Source organism: Pogoniulus pusillus, chromosome 17 (genome assembly GCF_015220805.1).
Source record: "Pogoniulus pusillus isolate bPogPus1 chromosome 17, bPogPus1.pri, whole genome shotgun sequence".
In the NCBI taxonomy this organism is placed as follows: Eukaryota; Metazoa; Chordata; class Aves; order Piciformes; family Lybiidae; genus Pogoniulus; species Pogoniulus pusillus.
The window spans coordinates 19,060,763-19,083,997 of NC_087280.1; positions in this window are offsets into that span (position 1 = coordinate 19,060,763).

Consider the following 23,235-nt stretch of genomic DNA (forward strand, 5'->3'; position numbering starts at 1 on the left):
AGGGTCTGCTCATGGATGTTATTTGACCTGAGATCTGAAACAGCCTAGGAGCTACTGACTTGACTGGGATGTTGGAAATACAGTGATCATGTTCCTCTTTATTCATCCTCAGACACAGAAGATTAGAGTGAGTCAGAAGGGGACAAAATATGTTGCTCTCTGTGGACCAGTCTCTCCTAGGATGAAGGAATATTATTTCTATACATGCTGGAGCTGTAGTGGTCTTAATGATAACACTGAGTGGGAAAATTTTGTATGCCAAGTAGGAAGAGTGATGCCTCAGGTGAAGCAGGCAGAGTCAGATGTCTCTTCAAACTAAACAAAGCAGCTTATGGGTTATATTGTTGGCCCATAAGCTGCACAGAGAGGCATCATCCTGACTAGAGACCTGGGAGGTCCTCTGAGCAGCCAGACTTAGATATGCTTCCAAGCTGCATGTGGGTTAAAAACCAGCTGTGCATCTCTCCCTAGGTCTTCTGTTGCTACCCGTACTTTGCTTTCTACTGAACAAAAATAATGTGGATGCAGGAGTAATAAAAACTGTCACACACCCTAGTCAGGTGCCCTAACAGGAGCAGTGGGAACCAGAGGCCTCCAGTGTGCTGCAGCAGCACTCACTGCTCAGTTTAGGGATGAGCAGAAGACTTGGATCTGTCTCTTTTTTTGCAGGTGCATGGTCAATGGCACTTCACATCATCTCTCCTTTGAAAAAAGACTCCAAAATTTCTCTCCAAAAAGTCCAGAGTCGTAAGTAGAAGTTACTGTGCAGAAAAGTATTTTCTGTTTCTGATTGGCATTGCCTGGGTTAATTCTGAGCTGTCAGTCCTTCCCTCGTGAGATGATCTCTTGCAGACTTCCTAATACTGCAGCAGGAAGAGCGCTGTATTTTTGCACGGTGTTATTATTCGCTTGGAAATAACCAACACAAAATGACTTCTTTAGGTTTTCTAGCAGGAATCCCAGTTATTCCCTTCTGCTGCATTACACAAATACGCAACATGTGATGCTACCCAGCGATGGGAGACCACAGCTTTATAAATAAATGCAAATGATAAACGCAGGACATGGCCTGTAGCACTAAAAGCTGTGCTTAGAAAAAGTATTGGTATTAGTAGGAGTTGATGTCTTTGCTTTCATCTGTGTTGAAACTCTTAAGATTGGAAATTTAAAAATGTAAAAATTGGAATATTTTTTAAATCTCTAAGAGAAAAGGGGGAATAATTAGTAGGGAGTCTGTTAGCTTTGGAAGTCATGTGTGAAAACTTGGCTTTGAGTTTTAAAGCCTGCCATTATGGGGACTGGTTTTTATGGGCTAAGGAAAATATTTCCTTTTCTTGGCAGTTAAGCTTTTCACTGTTCTTCGGTTGTGTCGCCGTGCTGAGCTACAGACCCCAGTGTGCAGTCAATTATACACTCATGCTGCTTTCAGATTCACTTACCCAGTGATGATGACTGTCTGTGAGCAAAATCCATCAGAGAGTTATTATCTCCAAAGCAAAAGCCTCAAATGTTCAGGCATCTAATCTGCCCCTGAAAATCAGTACCTGTTCTTGAAAACACAAGATCTCAAATGACTTATTATTTTGGATGCTTGAAGGCTGGAAACACTTTTGAAATCTTCTCTGTAGCTTAACTACTCAGGGTTGTCTCAGGTCCACCGGCCAGTATTAGACAGTGCAAGAGGTGCAGTGTATTACCTGCGGTACAAAAGGTCATCTGGACTGTGTTATAATTGCATGAACCTCTTCATTGTGCACTATGATACCCACAGTAATACTAGATAATGGTTTAGGTAGCATGCTAATTGGCTGTATAAAATGAGTGCTTTGGGCAGTATATCTCTAGCTAGCCTGGTACTTACAACATGCACATGATTAGCAAATGTGCTGCTTACTTCTACTAGACCTGTGATTCCAACCACAGTTTTAAATCTAGTGTTAGATTCCCTTTTTCTCTCTCAGGACCTGGGGTATTGTTTATTTGTTCATGTCACAGTTGAAAGGCAACTAAACCTAGTCATGGTGGTCCATAGTAGAGGACTAAATACGCAGTATGTCTGCTTTTCCAGCATCATGGCAAAACTTTAGGTATTCCAAAGGCAACTTCTGTCCTGGATTAGGGTCTGAGGTGTGATAAAAAGTTCCTAATGAATAGAATCAACCAGGTTGGAAGAGACCTCCAAGATCATCCAGTCCAACCTATCACCCAGCCCTATCCAATCAACTAGACCATGGCACTAAGTGCATCATCCAGTCTTTGCTTGAACACCTCCAGGGACGGTGCCTCCACCACCTCCCTGGGCAGCCCATTCCAATGGCAAATCACTCTCTCTGTGAAGAACCACATGTAACCACACAGTATTTTTAAATCATATTTCTTCATCTTAGAGATGCTTAAATGCTACAATTCCCAAGTATTTCAGGGCTCTTGGAAGTTGCTGAGTCATTGAAGTCAGCAGCCATACACAAAACTTGTCTGAAAGTTGGCATTGGGTTTGAGCTGTTCATCCAGACTTTAGGTATTGACAACTGAGAAGGAGGGAGAGGGCTGTTTGGAGATGTGTTTAGTTGTTTAGGTTGAATCATCATAGACAAGAGGCCATTAAACTGAGCTAAAGTTAAGTGAGATGAATCCCATTTATTATGGAGAAAGGTCAACAGAACATCTTCTTCTGCCTCCACACTCTACCAGCCAGAATGCATTTCCTAATATCTTTTAACAAACCTAATTCCAAGCAGTAAGGAGCTTTCTCTCCTATGTAGAAGGAAGTTCACTGGAGGACTAAGCTTTGAGTATTCTGTATTTCTGCAGAGTTGGGAAAATCTGCACTCTCTTTGGCTGATTCACAAAGTGGATAGGGCCCATTTTTCACAAGAAGCCAAAAACCCCTCAGCCATACTTACTCTCCTATATTGAGAGAAAAACCTCTCTTGACCAGCCCCAGATAATCCAGTTTCTCTTGACACAGTTGCCAAGGACAAAACTTGATGACTTCTCTTCAGATGGCCACCTTCCAGAACAGCTGCTGCTTTGGTACTCTTTATGAAATGACTGGGAAAAAATGTGTTCACAAATACTGTTTCACTTCTCTGTCTGATCCTATTATGGAGTAACATTTTTAGGCCAGAACATCTTGAGAATATTAGAGAAGATCTTACAAATTAGTAACATGTATTGCACAGATAGTTTTTTTTTAAGTGACATATAAATTAGTATCTTAATGATATGAAAGCTCAGTCATTTATCTTCATCCTTAAAAATGAATTAGGACTATGGGACACTTTGCTGTGGCCATTGTAGTGAAGGAGTGTTTTATGCCTACTGTATCAACTTTGCACCAGTGCAACTGACTGTGCAAGTTGAGCTCTGTGGAAACAGCATTGCAGGGAAGCTGAAATCAGTCAAGCTGAATCTGTACTACTTTCCATCAGCTCAGGATTTCTAGCTGCGGGCTGCCCATGCCTATCCCCTTCCACACACTGATGCTCTTTGGAGCACTCTTTGAAACGTGGTAGTCAGTCCAATGAACAGGGTTCTGTGAGGGCTTCCATGCAGGACTCCAAAACACCTACTGAGACTCTGTGACAATCATTTTAGAAATCGAAATGGGATGGCAGAGAACAGGGACAGCTGGCAGGTTCAGCAGAATGGATCAACTGCAGATTCCCCTGTTGGTGAACTTGGCCAAAAAGCTATTTCAGCAGATGTTTGTCCTTAGGCATTGAATGCTTTCTGGATGCATCTCTCCTCTGCCTCTCAGGAGCAAATGCCAGCGCAATGGAAATTCACATAAGCTCACTGACCAGCATTAGGAAGTGTTGACCTGGTGATGAGTTTCAGCATGTGAACTGGGTTCCTTGAAAGAACAGAAGCTAATGGCTCCTCCAGAGAGTTATAATGAAGAAATTCAGAGTGTAAGGAGCATTTGTGTAGTGTTTGTCAAGGGCTGTTAGATAGTCTCTTTTATTTTTGAAACAATTTCATCTTTCCTGATGCCTACGATTTGAATGCTCTATTGACTCTGCTCTGTAGACTTTCAAGCAGGTATATTAAAAATGCAAGAGGAACTGCATTTTGAAGGGGAGGGGGGTTGCAAGAAAAGAAAGAAAATAATTATTGTTACACATTGCAGCATATTAATGAATGCATTAATAATTGATCCACTGTTATGTTTTCCCCTAATAGTCATCAAAATCTGTATAAACCTGCACTACAATACATAACATCTCATTACAACGTTTGCTCAAAAAATCAATGCATATCTAAGTTATTTGTGTCAAAACTCATTTATTTCCACAATAACATGGACTGTCAAACCTTGACATCCTGTTAATAACATCCAGTGCATTTGCATATTATTCAAATATTTCCTTTTATGAAATGGGGGACTTTTACTTACACCATCCTACTTAGAGTGCTTCATATATTTGCACATTAGCTCAATTCACACAGTTATAGAAGGGTTACCTGTGGCAACTAATTATACTGCACTTTATGCATATTAATGAGCCTTGTGAGCAGCCCTCCTCTGTGCTATAGTGAGATGAGACGGGGCGGGGGGAATAACAGTGTGAGTGGGAGACCTATTACAGGCAAAATGCAGGCGAGTGGAAGACAGATATTTTATAATGTTTTCTCTTTGATGCCCACAGCCTTTTAGAACAGACTAACCTGAGTGCAAAAAATACCTCACAGCAGTCCCAGCAGCTTTGAGGTCAGATGTGAAAAATATTACCTTTGTCTTTATTTCTTTCTTGTTTTGGTTGCCTGCCTTCCTTCCTTCCTTCCTTCCTTCCTTCCTTCCTTCCTTCCTTCCTTCCTTCCTTCCTTCCTTCCTTCCTTCCTTCCTTCCTTCCTTCCTTCCTTCCTTCCTTCCTTCCTTCCTTCCTTCCTTCCTTCCTTCCTTCCTTCTGTCTCTTTTTTTCCCCCCTGTCTTCTCCCTTTGCTGCTACCTTTAGTTTCTGGATCCTGTCTGCGAGGTGCTGAGTGCTGCCCTCAACCCTGGTTGAGATCAGCACCTCACAAGATCACTCTTTTAATGTGTAGCCTAAAGCCGCCTCTGATGAAGTCATCTTGAAAAAGGCCTTTTCACCTGCATAGATGAGAGCAACATGCTTTGTTTTGAAGCAGCGTTTCAACAGCACATGCTAGTAGGAGTGGAGACTCAGCTGTAGCCTGTTCAAGCAATTCCTGTAACCAGGTGTCACAAGGACAATGAGAAGAGTTGAGCCATGAGAATGGGAAGAGTTGGCAGCCTCACTGCAATACAGAGAAAGGCCACATCCCATGCATGCAAATGCACAGCGACAAAGCTTTCTTCTTCACTGTAAAAGTGGGCAATCTGTCAGTCTACAGGTCTTGCAAAAGGCAAAAAAAACATCAGAGGGGTGCATCAGAATGCTCTTGGAGGGCATGCAGTGCTAAAGGCTGAGCCCTGCCTCCTTGCTGGGGTGTTTCTTGAGGTTGTCTCCACTTATTTTAAATAAAGAGAAAAGCTCCTGCGATGACACAATGGAAGATAGAAAAGGAAGATTTGATTTTATGCAACAGCAGATGTCTCCTAAGCAGTAATCACAGTGTCAGATAGAAAAACTAATCATATTTCAGTAGCTTGTTCAGATCTCTGATTAAAATTCAGTGATACCATTCCTGGATCCTAAAATGCAACAGTCATCAGAAACAAAAGAGAATGTATCATAATTAATGCAATTAAAAGAGCCCTTTCCTCTCTCTCTTTTTGTCTGGGTAAGCTATGCTGACCTTACTGGAGATTAAAGCCACTCTCCTCGGGACTAAAATCTGACTTAGTGTGGGAGTAAGAAATCCCAGCTCTTTATAGCCCTCTGCAGAGTGTGAGTACATGGGGTCTTGCATGCATGGGAAAATTAATAGGCTTGGTTGCTTACTCCTTTCAGAAGAGGGGAGAAGGCAGATGGAGCTGCGCTCCTAGCCTGCCTGTATTTCTGCTGCATACATTTCTGTTGGTGATAGGGTTATTTAGTCAGGACTGGCAGTTAGCACTCCAATCTACTCTTTATAGGACAATCCAAATCTCTAGATTCTGACTTTTTTTTCAGTCTGTCCCTGAGCCACCTGCCATGCAAGTCAGACAGAATTTGCTGACTAAATCCTGCCTTAAACCAGAGCAGGGTCTGTTGTTTGAATGTCAATGGAGTCCTCAGTCAAGGCAGTGCTGTAGAGGTTCAAACTGGGACGGTGCTCGGTAGCCCCGGGTCAATTCTCTTACTGTCAGCTGGCTGATGTGGAAATCTGAATCAAGATATGCAAGTTGGAGAGTGAAATCATCAGGTAGTGCCATTTCATCCTGGTTGCAATTTCAGGTCTGATAATGAGTGTGTTTTCACAGGGGAAATAGTTTCAGAGAGGATTTATTTGTCTTTAGGTATATGAACTATATTTTATCGAAACCAGAATGAAGATTATTTAAATTAAATACATTAAAGAGAAATAGAAAGTAGGCAAATACTTTATGCCAGCTGAACATAGGAGAATATTTTTGTAGCAGAACAGCTATATCTGTTTTGTGATGGAGGACTGGGGAAGGGGTCTATCAAGAAAAGGAATGTTTGATCCTCCTTTCTCTGTTTATACCAGCTGGAATGGAAATGCCTACTTAATTTAAGAGAAGACTAAAAATGTTCTTTTTCACTTTAAAATGGCACTTGAAGACTTTTAAGGACTATATATTGTTTAATTCAGAGTCTTGGATAGGTGGAAAGATCCATTTTCTTGTTGTTATGAGAACTGTACTCTTGTGGAGGTCTTCACAGTAATTATTTTGTGCTGCATTCTATACTAGCTCACAGCATTACTGAATGGTAGGGGTTGGAAGGGACCTCTGAAAATTATCTTGTCCAGCATCCCTGCTAATGCAGATACACCACGCGGGCACATTACTGGTTCACCATGATCTTGTCAACCAGCACTCACTGGTCCTTCTCTGCAGAGCTGCTTTCCAGCAGCTCAACCCCTAACCTGTACTGGTGCAGGGGGTTATTTCTCCCCAGGTGTAGGACTCTTGTTGAGCTTCATGAGTTTCACCTCTGCCCAGCCCTCCAGTCTGTCCAAGTCTGGCTGAATTGTACCACAGCCTGAGGGGGTAACAGCCACACAGTGTCCCAGTTTTGTGTTATCAGCAAACTCACTGAGCGTACACTGTGTTCCTTCACCCGTGTCGTTGATGAGGAGTACGAGTGAAAGGCTGGCTAATAGACACAAGCATTCATTTTATTCCAGAGCTTCTGAACTTTAACTTGCTACTATTAAGTGTTAAATAAGTTGTTCTGGCACGTCACTAGAAAATCTGACAACCTGCTGTCTTATTAAAGTAACTTGAACATGTCTGAGAAACCAAACACAGCAGATTGATTATGTTCATGTCTCAGCCACAGTACCGATGATGATATGCTAGTAAATATATCAATGCATCACTGGCTTTGAGTGCAGAAGTCTATCTGTGACATTTTCTGAATGAGATATGAAAATGAGAACACTTTGTGCTTTTACTCTGCTCAAGTAGCTAAGTGGAGAAGGCTGCACTGTTAGGCAGAAGTGCACCTAGCAGTGATGATTAACTGTGTGGTCTTGGTGGTGTCTGTGCTGTAGCGCAGCAGCTTGATCTGCAGATTCCCAGAACAAGAAGTCAATTTACAAAGACTGTTTTCTTCCTAAAGGAACAATAAGTGAATCACACTTAAGCTGAGAGATCAACCTCTCTGGTTCTGTTCTCTTTCTGGTGGAGGGGAGCATGGTTAGGCCAGGAAAGGAAGTGGATAATTGTTGCCTTGAGGCAGGTTAATTAACACAGGTAAAGAGCATGGCTACGGTCAAAAATACCTGCTTCCTTTTTTCCCTAGATTTTATGTGTAACTAGACAAGTCACATAGGGTTTTTTCAACCTGGGTGTAAAATAGGAATAACAATGCATCTTTTCTTCTGTCCTTTAACTGGCCACCCACTAGCCAAGGGAGATTTAGACTAGAGGCTGTGTCTAGCACAAGGAAGCTCCGAGTTCAGTTGGGTAAAGCAATCAGCTGAAAGGGAATAGTAATAATAGCAGTTCATGACATCATGGTCGATGTATTGCAAAATGACAACACAAAAACGAACATCTAAGTTGTCCAGGACAACTCTGAAATCTCAGGTTTGGAGTCCCAAGGGGTTTTTGTAAGCAAGCACTGAGGTTCAGATGAGGAAAGTAGCAGTCAGTCCTGGATTATGTATCCCATTTAATTTTTCGCCTGTGGCAATTGAACTATGCCACTAATCCTAAACTTAGTGAATTAACCATAGATATTCATACAGGTTAAGTTAAGGCACCTAAGTAAATACCAGTTTATTGGGTAAATTTCTCTGGCATCACAATATAATCAAAGTAGAGAGCTCCTCTGCAGCACATAAAGGTTGTTCTGACTTGTCTTCAGGATCAGTTTTTATCTCCAGGAGCTACCAGAGCGCTGTGAGAGACCTTTGCATTGGTGCTAGCAGAAGTGGACTTTTCCAGAGCTTTTGGGATGGTGAGCACCTGCATTCAACCCTCTAGCAAATTCTTCAGGCAGATTCACCCAAAGAGGCAGTCAGTGCAGGAAACAGATATCCTCACCACTGCAGGGAGGCAGAGCACATGTAAGACTCAAACATTATTTTAGCTTTGAATTTTCTTTTTGATACAGAAGCTAACATGTATGTCAGTGACAGTGGGAGAGGAAATAAACTCACTCTTCCTCGTAGATCCATAGAATGATTTGGGTTGGAAGAGACCTTAAAAATCCATTTCAAATCCTTCTTCCAAAGGCAGGGAGACCTTCCACTAGCCCAGGTTGCTCAAGGCCTCATCTGACCTGGCCTTGAACACCTCCAGGGAGGCAGGATCCATGACCTCCCTGGGCAACCCATTCCAATGTCTCACTACCCTCACTGTAAGGATTTATTTCTAGCCTCTAGTCTACATCTCCCCTCCTCAAGCTTAAATCCATTCCCCCTCATCCTATCACTGCACGCTCTTTTAAAAAGAGCTTGCCTTTATTTGTAGGCCCTCTTCAGGTACTGTAAGGCTGCTGTAAGGTCTCCCCAGAGCCTTCCTCTCTCCAGGCTGAGAAGCCCAAACTCCCACAGCCTTTCCCCATAGGGGAGGTCTTCTCAGCCCTCTGGTCATCTTCCTGGCCCACCTCTGAACATGCTCCAGCAGTTCTTGCTGAGAAACATCCTGTAACCAAGACAGGAATTCAAAGACAGAGTAGCTGCTGGGATCATTCGAAGAGTCCATGTGTGATCTGATCTGGCAGGAAATGGCTTGTATACTTGCAGGAGTCCCCTCTCTGTTTAGGCCTGTGCTGCCAAAGGCTTGTTGCTGCTGCAGACCTTTTGCAGCTTTGGCTCTTAGAGGAGCTGAGAGTTTCTGCAGACAGCACCACTGCAACGCTGACACTTACGGGATTTTATTGCCCTTAGCAGCAATTCTTTCCTAATGTAAAACTGAGCTACTCTATCTTACAGGAAAGCACCTAAACAATGATGTATTCAGGCTGATGGGACTGGATTAACCCATTAATAAATAGGAGGTGAAGAGAGCAATCTTGTTGAACGTAATGTATGCTAATGATGTGACCTGGCTAATGGAGCCCTTTTCTATATTCTGTCATTGCCCACATCAATTATGCAGCCTCAATTATCATCCTGTTTTTGTATCATGTGGCTGAGAAATGAGAGACTTAATAGAGATATTTCACCCAGCAAAATGCCTGATTAGGTTATGAAAGCAGAAACTCAAGGAAGAGAAGGAAAAAAAATCTTTGTTACATTATATCCTGATTTAATTAGCCAAAAGATATTATTCTCTGTAAGGGCCTTTGAAGTTGTAGAAATACTGCTGTAGGCTCAGCAGCAGAGATGACTAACTGCCTTAATACATCCAGCAAATACACTGACATAGCACTTACAGATAGATCTTAGCTAAGCATTGCAAATTAGGCCAAGATCATTGTTTACTCCATGTGGTTAAGGATCCTGATTAAGGAGAAAAGGAGGAGAGAGGCTTTCTAGAGTCAGAGCTGCAGTTACAGCTAGAAGGAAAACAAGACAGGCCCATGCTACTAGTGATATTGTGGTGCATGTGGTAGGTTGCAAGGTGTGTGGTGGCTTTTACAGTAGTTCTCAGATAAATGTATTTCCATCTCTTTGCTGAGTGGTCCACTCCCTTCCTCTTCCTCTTTTCCTTTTTTGACATGTGTCTACACCAATTTACCTTCAGCTCTACTGGCCTGATGATTCTGTGTCCCTGTTCCAACCCTGGTGATAGGTACACAAGAGATTCATTGAAATTTGTTAGGCTCACTTCTTGCCACAAGACGGTTGCAGGTACTTCTTGCATTTCTGACACAGAAGCAAATGATAGTCAGTTGAGGCCACCTTGCAGTGCCCTGTCCCTACCACCCCAGTACTGTGCTGCTGTGATCTCATGTGCACAACATGTAGCAGTCAGCTGAGGACCTTGGAGACACGCCAATGTGTGACGAGTAGTTACTAGAGGAAAAAAGAGGAGAAAAAAACTTACCCTTGCAGTAGCTGAGCCCATGAGGGGAGCTATGACCTTTGACTTGTGCTTGCAAGATGAAATCTGTAGCTTTTGACAGAGTGGGAATAAATATAGTGGAGGAGGAGCTGCTTAAGCAGTAGGATCAAGGTGGACTAAATTAAGTCATCCCTGCAGTCCTGAAGGCAGATCCAGACTCCATTGCTTTCAGCAGTATAGTGACTTCGCACCAGAGAGAAATGTGCCCCTTTCAGACCTGGTCTGTAGACAGCTTTGAGTTTTCTTTCTGGTGGCAGGAACGCTACTGCAAACACCATTCTTTCTTTAGTTTTAGATATAACCAGCCAGCTAGATACCTGATAATGATCAGGTCTAATTCACCAAGGTTTTCACTGAATTGCCGTGGCACATAAAGCTGATGTAAAGCAAGGGTGAATCAGGTCCATGGTATGTGTCAAAGTTGTTAGTTTTTTCCCTTCCCTCAGGGTCTCGCCTGCTGTGATAAGGAGTGATGTCATGCTCACTGAGAGCATGATCAGAATGACAAAACGCCCAGAGTGCTATATTTGCTCATCTGTACTTGGCCAGTCCATCTTTTGGTCTCAGTAAATAAAATTGAAAGAGTCAGGGAGAATTAAACACCTGCCCAACTGTCCCAGCTGTAGCTCTTGGGTTCGAGTGCCTCCGCTTTTGGATGTCTGTCCGGAGAAGCGCGTTTGTGGCCTGACTCCGAAGAGCTGAGTTTGCAGCTGAAGCTCCTTTTAACTGCGGATGTCTGTCGCTTCTAAAAATGGTTGATATTGACCTAAGCTTTTAAATGCCTCCCTCTGCAGCAGCCAAATAAAATAGCAATAAAACTGTGATTTGCTAACTCAGAGCAGCACATTGTCACAAGCAGCACTTTACCACTGGTGCTAGCAGGCTGTGTAACTCAGCATTGTTTCCTAATTCTCCTATGCTTTGTGGATAGTTAGGCCACCTTGCAATGCTCTGTCCCTACCACCCCAGTACTGTGCTTCTGTGGTCTAATGTGCACAATATGTAGCACCAAAGAGCAGGAGTCATGTATATTATTAGGTGGCTGAAGCTGGTCAGGTTGCTTGCTGTTTGCCTAAGGAATAGTGTTTAAGGACTAGGGACACCTGAGGGGTGGTTGTGGCCAGGGGGAGGTTGCTCTCTTCTCTCAGGTGGCCAGCGCCAGAAGGAGAGGACACAGCCTCAGGCTGCGCCAGGGGAGATTTAGGCTCGAGGTGAGGAGAAAGTTCTTCACTGAGAGAGTCATTGGACACTGGAATGGGCTGCCCGGGGAGGTGGTGGAGTCGCCGTCCCTGGGGCTGTTCAAGGCAAGGTGCCATGGTCTAGCCTTGAGCTCTGTGGTAAAGGGTTGGACTTGATGATCTGTGAGGTCTCTTCCAACCCTGATGATACTGTGATACTGTGAAGTGATTTTCTTTTAAGGCATATTGTAGCACACACACCTACCCACCCCCATGCCCCCAAAAGCTATTTTTGTTCAGTAAAGCAATGTCTGATAGTTAAGATGCTATAAGAATTCTAATTTTGAAAGCAAAATAGAAATCCAAGGTTACAGAAGCTCTTGTTAGAAGCAATGAGGTGATTTTAGCTCTTGTCTCTTAACAGAGTTTTGAATAGTGACATTTAAATAGTAGATATTGATGGAGTTTAATCTGTGTATTCTCCTTCTTGCACACATACACTCTTCACGAGTTTTACTGCAACCTTCAGTTTTCTTTTGTGTGCCTTTGTGGACAGGAGTGGGGTCATGCTTTTGAAGCATATGTGTCATTCTCGCCTTGTGTACTTTCCTATTAACTTCAGCACAGTATCTGACTTACTATTGCTTGATCCTTCATGCGTCTCAAATGCAACAACAACTTGTAGGCTGCTTATATTTCCTGATCTTTTAATTTCTATACAATGTCCATATGAACTATTGTAGTTCTGAAAATTCAGCTGCAAGGCAGAGATTTCTTTGCCAGAACTGTTCCTTCTCTTTTCCTCAGAAACCGTGGGATAAAGGAGTACTTGTGACCAATGACCATGAGAAAGATCACAATATTAGATTTGTTTTTGCTTTGTGCTGTGCTATCTCTGTGCAATTTGGATAGGTCCTCAGTACCTTGTCTTTCACCTTTTGGATAATTATTTTCTTGCAAGTGATGAAGTTTCTTGATCCCATTTTGGCCTGCAGAACTTCTAATAAGGATAGATTTGCCTTCAGGCTTTGGGCTAAAAAAGCCTGATATTCTTTTTTTTAACCATCACATCATATTGGTTGGAGAAGCTGTACAAGATGAAAAGCTTATTATAGTTTTAGGGTCATCACTGAATGACTTTACCCAATGGCCTTCAAGCACTCTCACAAGGGTTTTCATATTGTCTTTATTATAAGAATTGTGTATGCATTGTTTTAATTTCTATATCCTTTTCATCTAGTTACTGAGGGAAGAGTGGTTTACAATTATTAATCTGTTTAGCCTTGAAGCCTGTGAGTTAGAGAAAACTTCATTATGCCTAGGGCAGGGGTGGGTGGATTGAGAAACAGAGAAAGGAAAGCATTTGCTAATGGTCCTGGAGCTGAAGTTGTGTCTCGTTCCTCCATGTGTGACTCAGTGAACGAAAGCAGGGCTAACACAGCTCCAAGCAGTTGTTTAAGACAGAGTTGTTTTGTAGTTCTTGGCTGAAAGAGTTTGAGTTTGTCTAAGCGTGGACAATTTAGAGTTTTCTGGTAAAAGGGAAAATACACCAAATATTTAGGAGGAAACCCAGAATGTTTGGGTATTTAGATGATTAAGACAGAATTTCTTAAGAGTTGTAATTCAGGCACTGCATTTTCCATAATCTTCTGTGTGAGGACCTGCTTTCCCATGACACACTCAAAGTCACAGTTTACATACCTGGTTTTGATAGAATATGGAAGATGGAACTGGAATTGGAAAACCTGGCAGTGGAAAAGGGACGAGGGCACCAGACCTGATCACTGCATTCCTATTTGTGGCATCTTTCACAGAAAACAGCAACTCGTTGTGAGGAATGTTCACTTAAAACTACATTTCAGTTGAAACATCTCACCAGCTCTACACTTGCTTTCTAACGTTTTGCTCACTGGGTCTGTGTGCAAAGAGAAAAGCCTCCTGATCGCAGGTGCCCATTGCAAGTGTGTGTTAGCCAGGCAGCTTTGTTTACAGGCAGAGCTGCAGCATCCAAGCAAAACTGCTTTGAGTGTAACAATTAAAGGTTTGTGACAGCACTGACTGTGTCAAGACAAGACATTAAAAATTCAGCCCATGTGCTTTCCATTCCAGAGAGTTTTGTGGTTTGCACAATAAGGGTTATTGATACTTTATCCAAATGTTTTTTGACAGGCCCTTTCACACATTTCTCCTAGGTGGTGCAGCACACAGGGCTGCTTTTTATCACTGTTGGTTGGATGTTACCCAAGGTGGCTGTTCTGCCCTTGTTTGTCACAAAATGATCCATAAAGCAAATTGAGATATCTAAATGCACCAGGCTGTTCACAGATCCCACAGCAATTATTTTGGACTGTTGGATGTAGGAATATTTGCCAGAGGTGGAAAGAAAGTTGAAAATTCTTTGCAAGAAGTGGCTGGTCTCAGTCTGCTTTTGCTTGAGGACAAGGGTGGTCTTGGTGAACGATCTCAGCGCTAAATAGAAAGCATATTTGGAGCTGAAATGTTGAGTGTAATCCAACATGGTTGGTGCAGCTTGGAAGTTGGACTAAAGAACAAAACTATTTTCTTCATCCTCACTATTTAAGCCAGGGGTCCTCAAACTTTTTAAACAGGGGGCTGGTTCACTGTCCCTCAGACGCTGTCGGGGCCCAAATATAGTTTGTTGGGGGCCAGACTATAGTTTGGTTCCAGCCCAGTCCCGGCAGGTGCCTGGGGGCTGCGGAGGCAGGCGAGCAGATTAAGTGGCAGGAAGTGGCTGCTTGGTTCCCCCCCCAGCCCCTGGCGGGGGAGGTTCTATAAATACCAGTGGGCCAGATTGAGGACCCTGGGGGGCTGTATCCAGCCCGTGGGCCGTAGTTTGAGGACCCCTGATTTAAGCATTCTTTGGTCCTTGTCACCCAACATGAGGGCTGCTGGGCTGAGCCCTACTTGAGCATCGGTTATCATCTTGTGGCTGGGATACCCACTGACAGTGCCTGATGTGATCTCAAGGTGACCTCTTTTTACACAGAGGAATTATCCCAATGACCAGCCAGCTCTGCAAGGAAATTCTTGTACTGTGTGGGACCCGTAGCTTGCAGCATGTGAACAGGAGATTGCAACTCTGAATGCCAAAGCTGATGGATGTATGTGCCTAGTGAGCAGATATATATTTACCATTTCTATCTCTGCTTGGATGCATGGTTTTGTGCATGTATTGCATGTAGAGATGGTTATTTGGTAACTGTCACACATCAGCAATGTGGGTGATGCATCTTCTCTATATCCGTGCCTGGCACACCCCTACATGCTCAGTCTCGGTGTCTGGGAGGGCTGTGTGAAGTTTGGACTTTTTGTTTTTTTCATGTGAACCATTACCAAATCATTTCTTTGCTGAATTGGCTGATCTGATTAGAGGTGGCCTGAAAAAAAGAAAGAGGATGTGAAAGTGAACAGGTGGCAGACATAAATACCCAGCTGTGCACTGCTGCTGATTTCATTGCTAGTTCATAATGTTGTCCGTGGTTATTTTACAACAATTTTCTCTCTTTGTGATGTTGCTGTAAATCTCACTGTAAAATGACCCTAATGTGCGTTGAGTTCCGTTAAGCAAAGCGGAGAAACGTAGAGAATCGCTCTCGTGTTACAAAAAGAGAGAGATGCAGCTGAGGGAATAGCAGAAAGCCGTGGGGAAAGAATTAGGGAAGCAAAAGGCTTGTTACGTAAGGAGGGTAAATCTCGGCGTGCGATGCCACCGAGGCGCGGTGAGATAAAGCAATAACTCGTTTGACCCACTAGATGGAGATGCAAAGAAGCGGTTTTGATATTCCTGATAGCTGCCTGCTCTGTGCTCTGCTTGCTTATTGAATAGCTTTTACTTACAGTCTTAAGCCTATCCTTAAAGCAATTACAAGATTTCTCCAGAGTAACATTTGGCATGTGCAGGCTATATCTAGGCTTTTAGCACTGGCTAATTTGCCTGGCCTAATTTTGTATGTATTCCCATTTATATTCATGGTCAGTGTCTATTGTAGTTACAGGCTTTTCCATATAAAAGGCACATCATTCTTTTCTTAGTTTTATCGAGAGTTAATATAGCTTCTTGTATGTCAGCAAGATAAGACTAGAGAATTGGACGTCATTTTCCTTCTGAAAATCAATGTCTCAGTGGCTCTATCCATCATTAACTATATTTGCTTCTTTAGTACCTGTCTAGTCTTTCAGGGTCAAGTCCTGCAGCCAGGGCTGACTGAAATAAGGAATTCCCTCTCCTCTGAGATGTCCAGCACCAGTGCTTGCTCCGAAGTCCAAGGGAAATCTTGCATATGTCCTGTCATTAAAAATACCCATCCTCTGAAATGTTCTTCTGAATGATGCATTCACTGCACACACACCTCCCCACCTCCCCCCATTGTTTTTTTCCTGAAAGCTGATTTTATCATAAAATGAAGCCAAAACTTTACAAATGTCTCCAAGCCAGAAATACTGGGATCGAGAAGGGAAAAAACCCCATAACTCCTGGCACATGATGTTTCTAAGAGAAAAGGTTGTGGGGATGCCCAGGCCATATCAGCCTGCACTCTACATGGCTCCACAGCTGTGCTGCCTCACTATGGTCATGTCTGGAGTGCTGTCAGCTCCTGTATGCTGCTGTGGCACCAGCACTGCCTGGTGCTATTCCAGACAGCTTCCTGAAACAGGGCCTGAAAGCCCAACTATGCTAGCAAAACTTGAAGAAAACAGGATTCTCATCCAGTAGCCCTCTTGGAATCCATGTCCAGAAAGCCACTGTGATGCGTTGGAAGCTTGCAGGGCATTCCTGACAGAATGTTTTAAATCAGCAGGAGAGCATCTTGTACTTAAGCAGTGTGTGCTCAGGAAATTCGGTGCTGCACTGATTGCTGTGGAATCTGGGGAAATATTCAGTGAATACCAGAAAGTCATGGAGAATCTCCCCCATTAGCAGCTCACAGTTCTTGTAGTGTTTAGGAACTGAAACAGCATTTACTGTTTTTTTCTGAGAATCTTTTTTTGTTGAGGTTTTTCTAACAGAGTTCAGTGTGACCAGGGCAGACAAAGAGCTTGCAGCTGAGTAGGTGAAGCACAGAGCTGCTGTAATTAAGTTGCCCTTGACTGTGTGAACATCTCTTGGATGTTAGGTTGGCTTACCATCCCCTTCCATTGTGCAACAAGCTGTATTCTCACAGTGTGCCTGCTCTGTGGCTAGTAAGGACTCTGCTGGGTGAGCAGAGAAAGCATATTTGAACATGGCCTTGAGTATTATACAGATCACTTCAGGGCCAGGCTCCAGCCATTAAGGTTGTGTCTCCCTATGCACTGTCTGAGCCTGAGATATGTGCTCCAGTCTCAAAAGACTGACAGCTCTGGAGCTGCACTTATTCTTTCATTCTTTACTTTTCTTTCCTTTCTTGATTGCCATTCCTTGCATGGGTCAGAGATATGTGTGTGTATTTCTGCACCTCAAAGACGTTTGGAAATGTGGGTCCCAGGACTCAGCATGCTCCACACCTACAAGTCTTGGGCTTTGCAGAGCAAAGCCTAAGACACTTGTTAAGCTGTTTATTCAGTCTTGCTGTCACTTTTCATTCTTCAAAGGAGTGAGATCACAAACCACTTCAACAGACCCTTCTGTCTCAAGAACTGACTTCATGAATCACTTCCAAGCCTGCCAAATGTCAGCGATGTGAACAGGACTTCTAACACTTGGGGCTGCTCTTACAAAGGAGCTTTCCCACACACAAGCTTTGGCCTCTACACAAGAGTATGAGTGATTTTTAGGAGGTGGTGATATACAAGATGTCAGAGTAAATGCTATAATGGTCTGCTGAGGGCTTGAACTTTGTGAACTCCACAAAGGAGAGAAGTACTGCAAGTGTCATTCCTTTAGCAGGGGCCACAGTTTACCAGAAGTGTCCATGATTAGGAAACCTGCGTTAGAAGAAAACAAGGAATGTGTCTTGATAGAGTTGTCTGTAGGCTTGAGACGATGCCGAGCTGCAGTGAAAGACAGGTCCCACTCCTGCTGGCTTGTGTTTAATGTGGCTTGCCTGCACTTTTCCTAGACCCTGGCTCTGGGCAATTGCCCTGACCACTTGTCCCTAAAACTGCCTCTGGAGGCTTTCTGCAGTTAGCAATCTGTTTTAATCCCTAGAGAGTTTATTTGCTCTCTAACGGCTGAGCCTGTGCCTGGCCTTCATTTCTGAGCTGCACAAGTGCTTGCTGTAACAGCTGCTTTGTTGGAGGTGAATTTTCATCTGTGCCAGAAAAGGCTTGCAAAGAAGTTTGTGTTATACTCGGTCATGCTGCTTGGTTCCAGCAATGTTATTTGTCCCACAAGACCATAAATGCAAAAATCACTTATGAATGTATAAAAGCCCCCAAACCACTGAGCACTAGGCAGAAACACTCTTTTACAAGCCACTGATCGTTTCAAAGGTCTCTCTGGCGTTGAAAACCTGCCATTTGTTGGCCTTTTGTAACCAAATACACAAACTATGTCTCTCAGGTGGCAAGGAAGAGTTTGTATCCAAATCTAAGTGCTGTCTCCAGGAGTATGTTAGAGCAGTAGAAAGCAAGCATTTGTTTAAAGAGGGATTACGCTTTCCAGATCAAAGATGTCTAAGGTTTTTCAAACTAATTGCATCTCTCTCTTTTTCCAGAGAGGACAAGTGTGGTTTCTGGCTTTAAGATGAAGTGGAAGGAAATTGGAGTAAGGGGTTTCTGATGATGTTTGAACAATGTCTCTAGGCAGCAAATATGTTACTGCAAGGAATGATCAGGGCTCACTGGCTCTGCAAAATTCTCCTTCCCCACTGGGAACCCCAACCTGCTGTCTGACATGGGGGATATACCATATTGAGTGCTTGTAACAACAGAAAAGTGTGGATGCTTGTAGCACCAGAAGTAAAGTTTGTATGAAAGGAGCAGGGTTTCAAAAAGGTGGGTTGCTCTGCTCATTTTTTTGTATGTAAAAGGCTGTATGCTGACTATGACTAATCTTTCTACGCTCCATATTACTGTTAGGCAATGTTTTACGGCTTTTATTTCTCTATTGCTAAGGACTGCACACTGTGAGCATTCTTACTCCATGGTGAGGCTGTGCTCACTGTTCCCAGCATACAAAACAAAGAGGGGGAGCAGGAAATCACACAGGCCTAGGATGAGCAGATGCTGTGTGATGAAAGCAAATCAGAAAAAAATCTCCCATGTTTAAATGAGTGGAATTACTCTAATGGGGAGACTTTTGAATGGCTGGTGTCATACAGGAAGAAGTGAGAGTGAAAAACATCTTGCGTGAGAGTGTGGAGGGAAGGGAGTGAGAGAGGAGTGGTGTTTGGTGACACAGGCACCCCTGTGTGAGGGAGGTCTCATGCAGTGAAGCTAACACTCTGCTAAAATTAAACTATTTGAAGGGGAAACCTGCAGGTCAGCCTGACCTCCAGAGGTGGCACAAAGAAGTAGTAGTTTGGTCCCCTTGATACGTGGTGACAGCTTTCTGTGCTGGGAGGGGACCATGACCCTGGACATCTTTAACGTCCCCAAGTGTGGTAGAGACAGCGTAACATGTTTATCGAAGGAGCTGTCTTTTGCATGTTGTACGCTCATGTATCTATTTCAGGGTAGAGCAGCTTCATTTATACTGCCTGGAAAGATTAAATTATATTATTCTCTTAACATGACAAGAGGGTGACAGACTCTGGTTTCACCACACAATGGCACACAGCGAAGCGGAACTTGGAGCATGTACCTGCCGCCTCCCAGGGCGGAGCGCATCGATTGAAGAGCCGTGCCCTGCATTAGAAGGAGGAGAAAGCGGGGACTCATTTCGACACTGATGTGAAACACAAACATCCCCTTCTTGATCTAAATCACAATGCAGGGTTCTGGGCCTGTCAGATGTCACAGCACAGGCAGAGCAGAGGACTCCTCAGCACCGAACGGGACAGAAGACCAGCAGAGGAATAGCTTTAGGGTTTCTCATCTTTGTTTTGCTGTCAGCTTCTGACCTGGCAATAAATAAATGCAACTTCGCTTCGGCAGAACAAAATAACCCATGTTACTTTACAGGTAGGAGCAAGAATGGTTCCTTCTTTGGGGACCAGCTGAGCAAATGAACAGAATTTCACTTTCCAGTTCTCCTTCCTGTCCTGTGGCATAGATATACTTTGCTTTTGGTACAAGTCTGGCACAGATCATCTCTGGACCTCATTTTCTTGTTTGCAAAACATGATTTCTCCCTACCTTACAGGAGTGCTGTGGCAATTCATGTGTTGAAGATTATGAGATTCTCATACAGGTGGCTTAAACAAATAGAGACTGCTTTGCAGTGCATTAGACAAGATGAACTGGGCGTATTTGACTAAAAGACAGTTAGATGGACATCAAAGCTCTGGTGGAAGCATGTATTTGGCTTGCAGAACTGTCTGTTTTGGCAGGAGCTCTAAACCCTTCAAGCATTTTCTGTAATAACATGGTAAAGTGTCTCCAGTGCAAGTTTTCACATGTGCTGCAAAATTATTTATTGCATTAGGAAGAAACCATGGAGATGTGCTGATGGCTTACACTTGTGAAGGAATCCATGCAGTGGGGAAATCAGGCACTAAGTTAGCTCTGACAGTAAATCCTGCAGATTCTCACAACTAATATCAGAGGTCCTGCAGACCTTGTGTCCCATGTTGCTTACTGCTGACAGTTTCTTGTGATACCAGATTGCCAATGTCTGGCTCATATACAGTGGCTTTGATGCTAGAGTGGGCACTTGCCCAGCACTGAAGGAGGCCGGTTGCTCTGTGATGCTCTCCATTAGCTGTTTGATTTGCTCTCAGGAGGAGAAGGCTTTGTCGGGAGGGAAGATGATTTCGCTGCCTCTTCACACCCACTTTAAATAGCTTTTTGGGAACACCAGACCTCCACTTTTTCCCAGGTGAACACACAGGGAAAAAGTGAACAGTCACACAGGGTCTGACTGTTCTGCACAATGATTGTAAACCTTCAGAGCTTGGAGCATGAAGCATTTCAGAACAATGAGACCTCTTTTTGTACTTCTGTACCTGCATGACATCAGGGGAATTCTGCTTAAAAACTGACATCATGAGAAGACTTAGTGGCTACTGGCTGGACTAAGTAACTACCACCGGTAGTTTTGGAAGCCAGTTTGTTCTGGAAGGTTGAGTTCCTAAGTACTCATCGACACAATTGCTTACACAAAGCATTAGTTATGCTTAGTTCGCTTACAAGATTTATGTGTGCACTGTGCTAGAGGCAGCAAAAGACCACACGGTGCAACAAGTGCTGTTCTCCGACAATGGCAACTTGCTCTAGGTTAGATACTAGGTTGTGATTTATCACAAAGGCTTGGCAGGGTTCACTAGACATCAGGTAGATTTACTCTCACTTTGAGCTTAATGTTTCTCATTCTCTTATGTTCTAGAAATGATCCTTTGGTGAGGTCTGGAGGCTGGCAAGCTGGCTTAGAGGTGTAATAGGACTTCTGGCTATCATAAAACTTAAAACGGTTCCTTTGAATATTGTCTGCAGCCTTTAAGATGTAGACTGCAAGACTTTAATGCCACCAAAGTGTTTTTCTTGGTAGAGAAAAATCTTCCTCTTGATATTCAGCAGTTTCTTTATGAGGTTGTTTGGTCTCTAGACATGAGAAAATCCTGGCAATTTTGATCATTTGAAGAGAATGAGTAATGTGCAGTGCTCAGTACAGTGTGTGGCTCTTCAAATCACTGATTATGCTTTATTTTCTATTATGTTGAATGGAGTGATTCTATTATGGACTATCATTTTCTCTTTTTACTGTAGTTTATTTCAAGGATTCCTGCTGAAGCCCTATCTACAGAACATTTCTAGATTACGTTTGACTGTCTAAGACCGTTTCAGGAATACTTAATGGGGCAACTCAAATTAGCCAATCTGAAGAAGTGAATTTTGGCCTTGAGAGCTCTCTGAATACATGCCATTCTGCAGGCACAGGGAAAAGACTGTCTGCTGTCAGAATTTCAGTAGGTGTCAGTGTGGATTTTAAGCTGGATGCTCAGCCTCAGTATTTAGGTTCTTTGTGAATTTATCACAGTCCTGTTCTCAGTTATCAGCTCTTGGTTCAATTTAATGTCCTCTTTCCACACTGTGATCAAAGACTGCTGGTGATAGATGGCCACTAACTTACTCAGAAGCAGGACTGAGGGGTCTTTGCTCTTGTACATGTAAAGTTCTACAAAACAATGACCCAAATATCTTGCCTGTGTAGCTGGGGACTACAACAGAGCCACATATCTGGATGAGGCACAGGGTGAGATACTTCACATCCATCCTGGTGTGACCTTCAACATCCTTATCTGGCAGGAGTTGCTGGGGCTGCACGGGTAGTTCAAAAGACTTAATCTCGTTCAGCCCATCAGCATTTGGGCCTAACTCTGATTGCTGTCAGGAGTACATCAAAGGTAAACACAAGAATAAATAGACAAATAATGGCCAAGAAGAAAGGTGGGCTGCCAGTGAGAGGCTGCCTAATCTTCAGGGAACGGTATTCAATAACAGCCTTCAGAGAGAACACTGGGGTGGGGGAAAGCAAACATTGTGAAAGGTAGAAGGCAGCAATCAGTTCATGGCAGTTTATTCCAGCTTTTGGCAGCCTCTCTGCACATTTCTCATTTGATGAGGTTATCTAACTCTAATTGCTACATTTTCCAGACTAGTGTTATGTATACTGGTAGGGAAAGCACTGCTTGTTGGCAGGACTGAACCCCTGAGCATACACCTTCAAGTTACAGAATTATCTATTTTATTGTATTTTTCCTTTTTAGCTTGAGGCTATTATAAAATGACAAAGAGTAAAATTAAAGACCAGAGGCATATCTTTTCCCCTAAAAATCTCTTCTGCCTCTAATTATTAAATCTTGCAAAGGTTTTAATTTCACAAACGGAGGTGGGTACAGAGGCACCAATCTAATGCTTTGTCTTCCAGGGATCATTATTAAAATATCAAGAAATAATTACATTTTTTCTTCATTTATTTCTTTTCTGAATGTTTGAAACCATCATTTGTGTGTTGTAAGTAGCAGCTGAAGAGTAAGTAACAGCTAAAGAGTGCACAGGGACCCAGGGATGAAAACATCAAGGCTTTCTCAGCTGTTTTCTAGGTAGTCTTCATTTGAGTGCCATTTATCCTGTTCAGAGAGCACTAGGAAGACTGATATTCTTTACAGAGCAGTGCAGAAGTCCTCAGAGAATTAAGACAGCAGCTACAGAGAACAAGGCACATCCTGGCCAGGGCTCTTTGCATGAAGTACGCTAGTGGACCAGCAAGGTTTGGAAACCTCTGAAGCTCCCAGCTGCCCACCGTGAGACTGTATCCAACCAGCAGCAGCCTTGGCATGTGCTTTGCCCTCCTCACTGCTGGTCAGAGCTATTGCAGACTTATCAGCCATTTGCTCCAGAGATGGTGGATTTTGAGATTGGCTT